Source organism: Ailuropoda melanoleuca, chromosome 2 (genome assembly GCF_002007445.2).
Source record: "Ailuropoda melanoleuca isolate Jingjing chromosome 2, ASM200744v2, whole genome shotgun sequence".
Taxonomy (NCBI): domain Eukaryota; kingdom Metazoa; phylum Chordata; class Mammalia; order Carnivora; family Ursidae; genus Ailuropoda; species Ailuropoda melanoleuca.
This window is the reverse complement of record NC_048219.1, coordinates 94121020-94134246: the sequence shown is the minus strand read 5'-3', so window position 1 is coordinate 94134246 and position 13227 is coordinate 94121020. Positions and strand designations below refer to the sequence as shown.

Genomic DNA, 13227 nt, shown 5'->3' with positions numbered 1-13227 from the left:
ATTAATTCTGTTCATCATCGCACTGGAGCTATTAGCTTAGCCAATGAAGCAAGTCAATGAAACTTGAAAATCCGAGATTGCAAAGAAAAAGTTAAACTATCTCTTTGCAGATGAAATGATTTTGAATATAGAAAATCATAAGAAATCCACTGTAATACTATTTAAGCTAATGAATGAGTTCAGTAAGTTTGCAAGATACAACATCAATATACAAAAATCTATTGTATTTCTATACTCAAGCAATAAACAAGTCAAAATTAAAATTAAGAAAAATAATTATATTTACTATGGTATCAAAAATTTTTGAAAAGAATTTAACAGAAATATGAAACATACTTTGAAACTACAAGACATTGTTTAAAGATCTATATAATTAGAAAAATATTCCATGATCATGGATCAGAAAACAATATTGACAGATGGCAATACGACCCAAACTAGCCTACAGATTCAATGCAATCCCTGTCAGACTCTCAGATAACTTTTTTTTGTTGTTGTTGAGCTGATTCATTTTTTTTTAAAATTGAGCTGATTCTAAAAATCATATAGAATTGCATGTGAATTGGATATACATATAGGGGATAGGTAGACGATAGATGATAGGTAGATGATAGATGATAAATAGATGATAGATAGATAGATAGATAATATACATAATATACATATTGTGTGAATATGGAAATTAGAAGACTATAAGGAAGAGAAATGAGCAATATGGGAGAAATCAGAAATAATGTAAATAAGATACAGAAAGGAAGAAAAATTAGATATCCTTTCTTAGTCATTTATAAAGAAATTCTCACATAGGTGAATAAGGGGATAAGTACAGGAGAGGTCAGCAATTGTAAAATATTTGAAGCAAACTGAATGTCCATCAGAAGGAGAATGGATAAATTATGGTATGTTTAGATTATGGAATACTAATAGCAGGTGAAGCAACAAAGTAAGAAATGCCACAAACACCATTAGGGATAATTTAAGAATAGGCTAAATAAACAGAACTATAGAATAATATGATCAGTTTGATAGAAACTGACATGTTTAATAATATAAAATATTATTTATAGATCCACAGATATGTAGAGATTATATTAGCGTATAGATAGTAATCAAACACATTGAATTCCATTTTTTTGCTACATTCTGGGAATTAGACAATTCTTTTCTTCCGCACTTTAAATATATGGTTCCAGTGTTTTCTTTTCTTTATGGTTTCTGATGCGAAATTCAGTTATTCAAATTGTTGTTTTCCAATACTTAAGATAATGTGTCCAGTTTTTGTTTGCTTGGGTTTTTTTGTTTGTTTGTTTGTTTTTTGTTTTATTTGTGTCAAGCATTTTGTTTGCTTTGGTTTGGTTTTGGTTTGGTTTTGGTTTGGTTTTGGTTTGGTTTGGTTTGGTTTGGTGATGTTGCACACAAGTGTTAGAAGCTCTGCTTTTTTTTTTTTTTCCATATGTTTTTCTGTATTCCTTGATTCTACAATTTCTACAGGCCATTTTCAAGTTCACATAGTCATTCCTCTGCCATCCATTTTACCTTGTAGAAAGATTGTATAGTAGTTTAGTTGCCAAAATTCTTGCTATTGTCTATTTGGGGTGTGTTCCACAAATATGCAACTTAAGAGTGACCCCAGGATTTGTGTCATATCAAATTCAGAGGTAGGGATCTGTTTTTCCATCTCTCTTTTCAAGAAGACACTGGAAGCTCTTTCCCAGTTTTTATGTCTTACAAAGTGGGCTTTCTCTAAAAATGCAGTCTCCCGTGCCATGCCACAGTTCTGCAAGACTGAGCCTGCCCTGGGCAATGTGACAAGAGAAAGAATACCACTCATATTCGTTTCCTAGCCCCTCCATCCAGTGGGAGAAGTGTTCTCATGGTGGTTTCAGTGCTTCTGCTCCCATTGTCCTGCTGTCAGAGTGTGGTTCTTGGAGATCTTGAAGACTGTCCCCACTCTTTACTTCTCTGATTTGTCCTGCCCTTTGATCAGAGCTGGGAGATAAAAAGAAAGGGAAGAGGAAATTCACCAGTACCCTTTTAGTCATTCTTCAAGTTTTGACTTATTTTCCTAATGTGTTTGCTATTATTCACTTTAAGAGTCCTCAGATAGTTGTTTTTTTAATTTATCCAGTTATTATTTTAATCAGAGCAATATGATACAATGGGCCTGGTCCATCTTGGTTGCAAACAAAGCTATAATTTTTTTTAAATTAACTTTATATTTTAGAATAATTTTGGTTGTATAGAAAATTTGCAAAAGTGATACAAGGATTGCCTGTATCCCTCTTACTCAGCTTCTTCTAATAATATTTTCTACTTCTATAATACATTTGTCTAGACTTAGAAACCAATATTAGTGTTGATAGTACATTGATAACAGGTAAAACTTCACAGGTTAAAGTTTGTAAAGTAGATTTTACTAGGATTTTACTATTTGTTTATTAATCTCCTTTTCTGATCTGTGATTTAATCCAGGATATGCATTTAGCACGATATGTTTTGAACACACAAATTCAAAAAGGAAACGTGGCTTAATATTCTAAGTAGTGCTGGAATATGCAAAGCACTATTGGCAGAGGCTGGGACATGCACTGCTTCCTGTAGATCCAAGAAGGGCTCTGTACCTATGGAATTTTTTTTTGTTTAAGCTATGCTAAGACAGCTGTCAGTGATCCTGTGATAGAGAACCCTAAGTGTGCATCCCAATGTAAAAGTTCACATGGTCACCGTTGCCCCCATAGCCACTGCCTCCGTGAGGTAAACTCAACCTGATATTTACTAGACCACTGCCACCATCTAGGTCAGGGACTTGGCTGAGAAAGATATTTACGATAGCCAGAGAGCCCCGGTAGAAAGCCATTTCATATAAAAAGGTTCACTGTGATTCCTATGAAGCCAAAGGGAAATATTAAGAAGCCAGGATCTATGGAGAAGTGGTCAAAGTGTGGAACTGGGCAAGCTGTCTGAGTTCAGAGGACCAAGCCATAAAATTCAAGGATGCCTGAACAGGTTATACAGGAAAGGATCAGTGTCCATTGGTCCAGGCCAGGTCAAAGGACACGGAGAGATAGCAAAATCTACCTATATAATAGTAAATACTGGTTTTCATTATTCATAAGTAAAGTAGTAGATAATAAATGAAATTGGAAAATAATATTAAAATCTAGATGGGCATGAAATGCTGCATGCAAAAGCACCTTAGGTTCTGACACCTGGCAAAGAACAATAAGCACAGACTGTCTAGAACTCTAAATGCACACAGTGGACCATGGGGTCTATCTCCCTCAGAGACACCTCCTAACTGATCTGAGGTGGACATTATATACCTATCTCACTTGTTCCTTTCATTTCCTTACCAGACCCATGTTTTTTAACCCAGCTTCTTTTCTCCCTTTGACTTTTTTTTTTTTAAGATTTTATTTATTTATGTGACAGAGAGACAGCCAGTGAGAGAGGGAACACAGCAGGGGAGAGGGAGAGGAAGAAGCAGGCTCCCAGTGGAGGAGCCCAATGTGGGACTTGATTCCGGATCGCTGGGATCACGCTCTGAGCCGAAGGCAGACGCTTAATGACTGCGCCACTCAGGCGCCCCTCCCTTTGACTTTATTTTTGAAACTTCACTTAACTTTTTTTCTCGTCTGGTATTTTATATCTATGAACACATAAACTGATGACACAGTTTTTCAGGAAAACCTCCAAGGTCTCCTCCCAAATCCCCATCACTTTTGTTGGCATATCTGACCATGTATTCCATCCTGAAATTATGTTCATTGACTCCTGACACTGACATGCTGCTAGTCATATTTTAGTTTATTAGTCTGACAGGACACAGTGAAGAAAAATTAGGGGTATGAGGTAGTTAAATATCTACTATTTACTGAAGGTTTACCATGCCCTGGATACTGTTCAGTTATCTCACTGATAGTTGAAGAACCCCAAAAGGTATCATTGTTCAACATTAGATGAGGAAGCTGATACTTAAAGAAGTCAGGTGCCTCGTTCAGGTCAAAGCTATAAAGTGGAGTGATGCTGCCTCTGCCTTTTTCACTGCTTCCTACTGAACCTATCAAATCACTCAGAAAGCCTTTGTAATGACTCTGGTGTAGAAATGCCAACCATATCTGCTCTGAGCTTTTCTTTTTGAAAAGACTGAAGATGATATCATTCCCTGAATAGAAAATCCCTATAAATTAACTCATTATGATGATTATTTAAGAACTAACCATCAATTTTTCATACCCACATGCCATTTAGTAAACCTTCCTGGGATCCAGTAGAGCAGACATAACATGCTTCAGTGATAAGGTAGGCTAGGTCATAAGCACATTGGGGTGAGTATCACTTGCCTCAGGTGCTGCAAAAAGGCCCAGTAGCTATAGACTCAGGAATTTTAACTACTTGAAATGTGTCATAATTTCTGCAAAGTGCTCTGCCTGTCATATTATACTGAGACTTTGAAATAGAATTTATAAATTAAAAATAAGACATACAACATTCTGTCCCACGTCCTGGATGTGGACATGACTTTAATGGCAGTCAATCAGAAACTTCCATTAGGCAACACTTGAGTTCCAAAGACAGTATCCCCGGGAGTTCTGAAAATTCTTTTTTGAAAAAAAATACATATGTAACATTCTAGATGGAAAAGAAATCACTGGGTCTGAAACGTGCTTGCTCCTGTGCCACACAACTATTAATTTTGCACAATGGCTGCTTAAAAAGCCAAATAACTCTCAGACCATGCCCAGTTTGTCAAAATTACCCTTCAATTTAACTGAAAATTTTGTTGACAAGAAAGCATGTGGTTTGGGTTCAAATTACATGGTCAGTTGTATTCTTTAACAAACGGCCTTCACAAGCACTGGCCATCCCCAAATCACCAGGTTTATGCACCTTTGCTTTTTGATCTCCCTCCTCCAGCTTCTCAACATGACCACTCATGGTGAAGTACAAATCCTGCATAACATTCAGGCTATGCCTGTCAGCACTTCAGGAATATCTAGTTCCTATTCTCACTTCCATATTTCCACCTGTTTTTTTTTCCTCCTGCTTGAGATGCTTATTCAGCTCTTAAAATATGTAGCAAATGAAGGAATAAATGAATAAATATTAATGCCTTACCTTTTTTTTGTATCTCCTTTCTGCATATCTAAAATACTCAATCCATGCTTTTCTACCTCAAATGCGCTCTCTTAACAGTCCCTTCTTGAAACACATGTTCACTGATCTCCATTACAAATAAAGCTCTGTCCAAGGGGGGAAAAAAGAAGAAAGAAAGTGAAGATCTGGGATTTGAAGACAAAGAAATAAAGGAATTTGTCACTGGAATTTTGAAGAACACCTCATGCTTCGTCTGCTAAGAAGGGTCCCAAAGATTGTCTGTCAGTGACAAGAGGAGTCCTAAAATAAATACATGGATACCTGAAAATGTCTAACGTCTTTTAAGGGCAATCTTTAGGGATTATTGTGGTCTAGATTAAGGTAGACCATTCTTTGTAGTTCCATGTTTTTGTCACTTGGAGATCTCACCGATGTCTCAGTTTTAATTGCCCAGCAATAAATGTATCATATTCTTGCCAAAATATATTTTACACATTCAGCCACCTCCTGATTATTATTTCAGGCTGTCCTAGATGATATTTCATGGCTCAGGTGTTCCAAACTTTAGTTATATTTGACTTGACCCTTGCCTTTAGGTTTAACATCAAATCAGTGACCGAGGCTTACTATTCTAATTCCAAATGATTATCTTATCAGATCTTCCATTCTGTTTTTATTAGCAACACCTGAGTATAGACCGATAACTTAAATATTTATAATGGAGGGGTATGGAGGGAAAATTAGTGTATATAATTGCTGGTCCCAGACATCTGCCCTCTAAGAGTATAAGTACTGGAGGGAGGGGTGAGTATCTAGTGTTCTTGCTGTTCCACGTATTACTTCCTAATCACTAAAAAAAATATATTTATTGCTCTTCTTTGTTTACCTGAGAAAAGCCATCAAAAGTACTGTATAAAAGTACACTCCTTTAAAGATGACATATCAGTGCTCTTTAAATGTCCTTGAACAAACAGGTGTGAGAAAAAACATGGGAATGTATCCATATTTGAAGTGGTAGTACCCTGAATGGGAGGGAAACAAATTATATCCTATGAAACTATGGCTTTAAGTGGTCATTTGTTTGGTGAAATTGCTATTACAATTGAAACAAAAATCAGCAATCTGCCTCGATTCTTTTAATAAGCAAAAGTTATTTAACCAAACTAGAAATTACATTTTCTGTGGAAAGAAAATAGGATCAGCCATGCTGAAATGATCCAGCTGTTTTTAGTTTTGTCATTTCAAAATATTTTGTCACTACTTCTCTCCACACATATTTGTATTTGTTTAAATAGAGTGCATTGTGGCACTGATTGAAAGAACAAATTCCAATTCTTTCAACCCTGTGATTATGCAGCTTATGTATTGAGTTCTATTTGGTTGTCAAAGTAGGCAGGACTTTGTGTGGGACTGTCTCTGTACTGGCAGATTTAGGAAGGATAGCATGGACTTCGTGAGCTCTGACAAAATGCCATGTATCATGTCCCAGAGCTGATCAAGACCCTACTGTGTAGTGTATCTTAACCTCGAATATACATGAATTACATTCTCGCACTGGTGCTCCCCAAGGTATTTCCATTCGTTTTTTTGCCCCTAATATATGCAGAGATTCGGCTTTAACATTTGAATAATTCCTCAAAAAGGGCTAATGTGATTTGAAGATGATTAATCCATTCTGCCTGTCAAGGAAGACAAGAGTATGACCAAGAGGGACTTTTCGGAAGGGTAATTCTCGGGCTTATCAGATTTGGAGCAGTTTATTTGTAAAAAAAAAAAAAAAAGTAAGGTGTTCTGCAGAGGTGCTAACAAACATCAGAGTGTCCAAGGCTTCCCTCATTAAATCATGTATAGATAATGTGTCCCCAAACCTGCTCTTTTAATTAATGTAAAAATAAAATGGTGCTAATTTATAAATCTCAAAATAGAACTGGAGTCTTTACAACATTTTCTACTTTTTCTAAAAACAAAGCCACCTTAAACACATTCTACACTTTTTGGTGGGATTTTGGCATCTGCTTAAGGTACCTTAATGTGAGGAACAGGTGCATTTACTACACTTACATTGTCAAAGGGGACTAAGGCATCCTGACCCAGTTTTAATAGCACTTGATATAAAGTCTTTCTATTTTAAATCTTTCTTTTAAGGACCACCTACCTTTCAATAATTTCAACAAAATTATTGATCCAGGTAATCTTATAAAGAATATTAGAGAAAATGAAATTTCAGTCTATAATTGTAAAAGCAATGCGTTAGTTTACATATAGGAGAACAGGAAATAAATTGTTACCTCCCCTCTCCCTAACTAAATACTCCCCCACTTCATGTTTTTTTTTTTAAGATTTTTATTTATTTATTTGACAGAGACAGAGGCAGCCAGTGAGAGAGGGAACACAAGCAGGGGGAGTGGGAGAGGAAGAAGCAGGCTCCCAGCAGAGGAGCCTGATGCAGGGCTCAATCCCAGGGATCCGGGATCATGTCCTGAGCCAAGGCAGATGCTTAACCCACTGAGCCAGCCAGGTGCCCCTCCCCCACTTCATGTTATTCATGTTACATATTACTTTTGAATTTTAGAAAACAATTAAAAAAGGAAATACCAACAAATGTTTAAATTATACTGGTTTTTATACTTGTCTACATATTTATCTTTAGTGGAGAACTTTATGTTTTGTAGGTTTTTTAAAATTGGAGTATATTGACATACATTTTTTTTTACTAATTTAATGTGTAAAACATAGTGATTTGACAATTCTGTACATTAAACAATTCTTATCACAATAAGTATAGTTAGCATCTCTTCCCATAAAAAGCAATTACAATATTATTTTCTAAATTCCCTATGTTGTACATTTCATTTCTGTGCCTTATTTCTGGAAGTTTTTACCTCTTAATTTTCTTCATGTATTTCACCCATCCCCTCCAACTCTCTCCCTCTGGCAACCACCAGTTTGTTCTCTGTATTTATGAGTCTGTTTCTATTTTGTTTGTTCATTTGTTTAGTTTTTTAGATTCCACATAAATGAAATAACATAGTATGTGTCTTACTCTTTCTAGACTCCTGTCATTTTAACTTAAAGGTGTTCCTTTAGTATTTATTGTAGGGCAGGTCTAGTGGTAATAAATTTCTTCGGCTTTTATTTTCATGGAAATGTGTTAATTTCCCCCCTCATTTTATGAAGGACAGTCTTGCTAGATATAGTATTATGGTGGTCAGATTTTTCGTTTTCTTTTACACTTTAATTATATCATCCCACAGCCTTTTGTCCTTCAAGGTTTCTGCTGAGAAATTCAGCAAAAATTTTATTGAAGATCTCTTATACATGATGAGTCACTTTTTTTCTGCTGCTTTCAAAAATCTCTTTCACTTTGACAGTTTGATTGTAATGTGTCTTGATGTAGGATTTTTTTTTGAATTTTTCCTTTTAGAGTTCATTAAAATTCTTGTATTTGTATATCCATGTCTTTCCTCAAATTTCAGGAGTTTTGGCCATTATTTCCTCAAATAAATTCTCAGCCCCTTTCTTCTCCGTCTGGAGCTCCCATAATGCAAATATTAGTCTATTTAATGGTGCCCCATAAGTTCTTTAGATTCTGTAACGTTCTCTCTTTTTTTATTTTTTCTCTAAGGACTCAATAATTTCAAACTATCCATTTTCATGTTAATTGATTATTTCTTGTTTGCCCGAATCTGTTGGGTCCCTCTTAAATATTTCAATTCAGTTATTATATTTTTTAGTTTCAGAATCTTTTTAATATTTTATATAATTCTGTTTATATTCTCATTTTGTTCATATATCATTCTCCAGATTTCCTTTAGTTCCTTTTCTGCATTTTCCTTTAGCTCTTTGAGCATATTTAAGACTGGTGTTTTAAAATATTTGTCTAATAAGTCTGAATCTTGTGATTGTTTTGGTCGGTTTCTGGAGATTTATTTTTTTCCTATTTATATGCCTTGTGATCTTTTGTTGAAAATTGACCATAAAAATTAAACACACACACACACACACACACACACACACACACATCTTTGCAGATTTGCTCCATTTAATGGAATATCACTAATCAGTCCATCAAGAGGGCTAAACTTCTTTCAAGGCCTTTCTGGACATGAATCTTTTCTATGTCTCTGTGTGTGCTTTCCTTTGCCAATTTACTCATACACATAATTGCTTTTAAATGTTTTAATTTCCCTAAGAGTCTCTCCCTGCTTTTTCTCCATACCTTAGATGTTCTATGTGTTCCTCTGTTTGAAGGCTCTCACTCTCAGGCTCTTGTGGGTCTCTAATCTTTCTGCATATTTCACATGCTGCTACATCTGCCACTGCTTTCAGTGGCTTTCAACTTGATATCCAAACCATGCTCCCATTCTTGTCTGAGCTTCAAGTCAGGTGCAACAGAAACCTAACAACCCCACTGCAGGCAAGTTTTACTTTTTTCCTTCCTTCTTAAGGGAGAAATAGGGAATTGGATGGCTTTCTCCCAACAGCAGCAAGGTGCATTGCTCTGAGAAGGGGATGAGGCAAGAGTGAGAAAACACCACACAATTTCTTACTGCTTTGTGTGTGTGTGTGTGTGTGTGTGTGTGTGTGTGTGTGTGTGTTCTTGATTGGGACTTCATTTGGTTGCTTCAGAAACTTGATCGTTTTCTAGAGCTTCCACAAAGCTATTCCCTTTAGTTATATTGTTGTTATTTACTTGATGTTTCCATATGGGAACAGATGTCTGCAGGTTTATAGTCTTGCTAATATCATTTTCCTAGTGCAAATTACTTCTGAAAGTATATAAGACCTTGGGAAATGAGAGGGCATCTTCCAAATTGGCAAAAGACGGACTCAGCTGGTTCCATTTTTTTGTTGGTAACAGAAAGAAAGAATTTATGATATCCCACATGGCTTATAGTGGAGTAAAGTTGAAGGGGCAAACTCCTTTCGATAAAAAAAAGAAAAGAAGAGTTAGCACTTCATGTTTTTCAGGAACTTCAAAAAGAAAAAAGAAGTGGATCTCTTCATGCTTCTGATGTAGAATATGAGTTTAAGTTGTTGCAGGCATAAAAATAATTACCATAAAATAATTTATACAATTTAATGGAAAAAATCTCAATAGGAAGTAAAATTAATTATGATATTTATGTTGGTGATGGTATATGATAGAATGGGATTCTCATTCACTGAGAGAGGCAATTTGAGATGTTATAAACTTTCCTGGGAAATATCTCACAATAGAGAACATAATCCAGTGGCTCATTCATCCATTTATTTATTCATTCATTAAATATTTCTTGATTTCCTGCTGCGATTTAGGCTCTCTGAAAAGCAAGTAGAAATGAATGATCTCCAAGTTATCCTTATACATCTTCTTCTTTTTAAAGAGTTTATTTATTTATTAGAGAGAGAGAGAGCAGGGTTGGGGAGCAGAGGGATAGAGATTCTTAAGTAGACTCCTTGGTGAGCATGGAGCCCAATTGCAGGGCTGGATCTCACAACCCTGAGACCACGATCTGAGCTGAAACCAGGAGTCTGATGCTTAATGGACTATGCCACCAGGTGCCTCTCCTTAAACGTATTCTAACTACGTATGAAAAATATACATATATTTCAAGCAACCACCGGTTAAATATAAAATTACAACTGTCATGTATAACATTATGGAAAGATATGCCACACTGAGAAAGTGTAGACTTGGAGTAATTTATCCCTAAGTTGGGAGATCAAGGAAAGAATCCTTCGGAATGCATTTTTTGAACTAAGATCTAAAAGAGGAATAATAATTAAGTAGCAAGGTATAGGAGAATAATTTGAATAAGAGAATAGTAGAGTCAAAAGTTCTGAGAGACAACAAAACAACACATTGAAATATTTCAATGTACAGAGTGACTGGAGAGCATATGATAGGGGTTGGAGGAGTTGTTACAGATAACACCAAAATAATCAGGAATGTTGTCTGATCCATTATGAATTATGGCATTTATCTTAAGGCAAATGCTTAAAAGGTTTTAAATGGGAGAGGAAGATAAATGTAAGGATTGGAATAGACCAAATATAATTAAATTTCCATTCAGTAAACACTAGCAAATAGATGCAAAATGGATTTGTTGAGATGACTAATAAATGTATAAAAACAAAAGAAGTCTGTCTCAGTCTAAATAGTACTGACTGGTGACTTAGAAGGGATAGGAAAGGTGGAAATAGAAAAAAGGAGACATATGAGAAAAAATATGTAAAAGGTGAAATGAAGACCTGGTGACAGAATGGATATGGGAGCTGTTAAAAAGGAGCTGTCAGGAGTAATTCCTAGGTTTTAGTTTGCTCTACTGGTTAGTAGATGCTGCCAATTATTTATTTATTTATTTATTTATTTATTTATTTATATTAATTTTTAAATTTTATTTTATCTCTTATTATTATTTTAATGTTTTTTTTATTATATTATGTTAGTCACCATACAGTACATCCCCGGTTTCCGATGTAAAGTTCGATGATTCATTAGTTGCGTATAACACCCAGTGCACCATGCAATACGTGCCCTCCTTACTACCCATCACCAGTCTATCCCATTCCCCCACCCCCCCCCAAAGCCCTCAGTTTGATTCTCAGAGTCCACAGTCTCTCATGCTTCATTCCCCCTTCTGATCACCCCCCTTTCTTTATCCCTTTCTTCCCCTACCCATCTTCCTAGTTCTTATGTTCCATAGATGAGAGAAATCATATGATAATTGTGCTTCTCTGCTTGACTTATTTCACTTAGCATTATCTCCTCCAGTGCTGCCCATGTTGCAGCAAATGTTGAGAATTTGTTCTTTCTGATAGCTGAGTAATATTCCATTGTATATATGGGTAACAACTTCTTAATCCAGTCATCTGTTGAAGGGGATCTCAGCTCCTTGCATGCTTTCGCTACTGTGGACAATGCTGCTGTGAACATTGGGGTGCATATGGCCCTTCTCTTCACTACGTCTGTATCTTTGGGATAAACACCCAGTAGTGCAATGGCTGGGTCATAGGGTTAGCTCAATTTTTAACTTTTTAAGGGATCTCCACACTGTTTTCCAGAGTGGCTGTACCAACTTGCATTCCCACCAACAATGTAGGAGGGATCCCCTTTCTCCAAATCCTCACCAACAATTGTTGTTTCTTGCCTTGTCAATTTTTGCCATTCTAACTGGTGTAAGGTTAGGTATCTTAGTGTGGTTTTGATTTGAATTTCCCTGATGGCTAATGATTTTGAACATTTTTTCATGTGTCTGTTAGCCATTTATATGTCTTCACTGGAAAAGCGTCTGTTCATATCTTTTGCCCATTTTTTGATTTGTTTATTTCTTTCTCATGTATTGAGTTTGAGAAGTTCTTTGTAGATCTTGGATACCAGTCTTTTAACTGTAGTGTCATTTGCAAATATATTCTCCTGTTCCGTGGGCTGCCTCTTAGTTTTTTTGACTTTTCCTTTGCTGTTCAGAAGCTTTTTATCTTCTTTTTTTAAATTAATTTATTTTTTTATTCTTCAGTCTCTTGCCTTTGGAGATGTGTCGTGAAAAAGGTTGCTCTGGCCGATGTCATAGAAGTTGTTGCCTATGTTCTCCTCTAGAATTTTGATGGATTCCTGTCTCACATTGAGGTCTTTCATCCATTTGGAGTTTATTTTTGTGTATGGTGTGAGAGAGTGGTCAAGTTTCATTCTTTTGCATGTAGCTGTCCAATTTTCCCAGCACCATTTATTGAAGAGACTGTCTTTTTTCCACCGGATGTTTTTTCCTGCTTTATCAAAGATTAGTTGCCCAAAGAGCCGAGGGTCCATTTCTGGGTTCTCTATTCTGTTCCATTGGTCGATGTGTCTGTTTTTGTGCCAGTACCATGCTGTCTTTGTGATCACAGCTTTGTAGTACAGCTCGAAATCCGGCATTGTGATGCCCCCAGCTTTGTTTTTCCTTTTCAACAGTTCCTTGGAGATTCGGGGCCTTTTCTGGTTCCATACAAATTTAAGGACTATTTGTTCCAGTTCTTTGAAAAATGTCCTCGGTATTTTGATCGGGATAGCATTGNTCACCATACAGTACATCCCCGGTTTCCGATGTAAAGTTCGATGATTTATTAGTTGCGTATAACACCCAGTGCGCCACGCAGTACGTACCCTCCTTA

At 36.1% G+C, this 13227-nt stretch overlaps 1 long non-coding RNA gene across 1 annotated transcript in view; it reads right to left on the bottom strand.

Moving 5' to 3' along the window:
- Positions 1-1911: 1911 nt before the first annotated feature.
- The window catches only part of LOC109490550, a 16252-nt gene continuing 4936 nt past the window's right edge, over positions 1912-13227 (bottom strand). Inside the window, exons 2-3 of the long non-coding RNA XR_002143882.1 lie at positions 5119-5243; positions 1912-1989 (exon numbers count right to left, since the gene is read on the bottom strand). This is a non-coding gene — a long non-coding RNA (uncharacterized LOC109490550). The remainder of the gene's footprint in view (positions 1990-5118; positions 5244-13227) is intronic.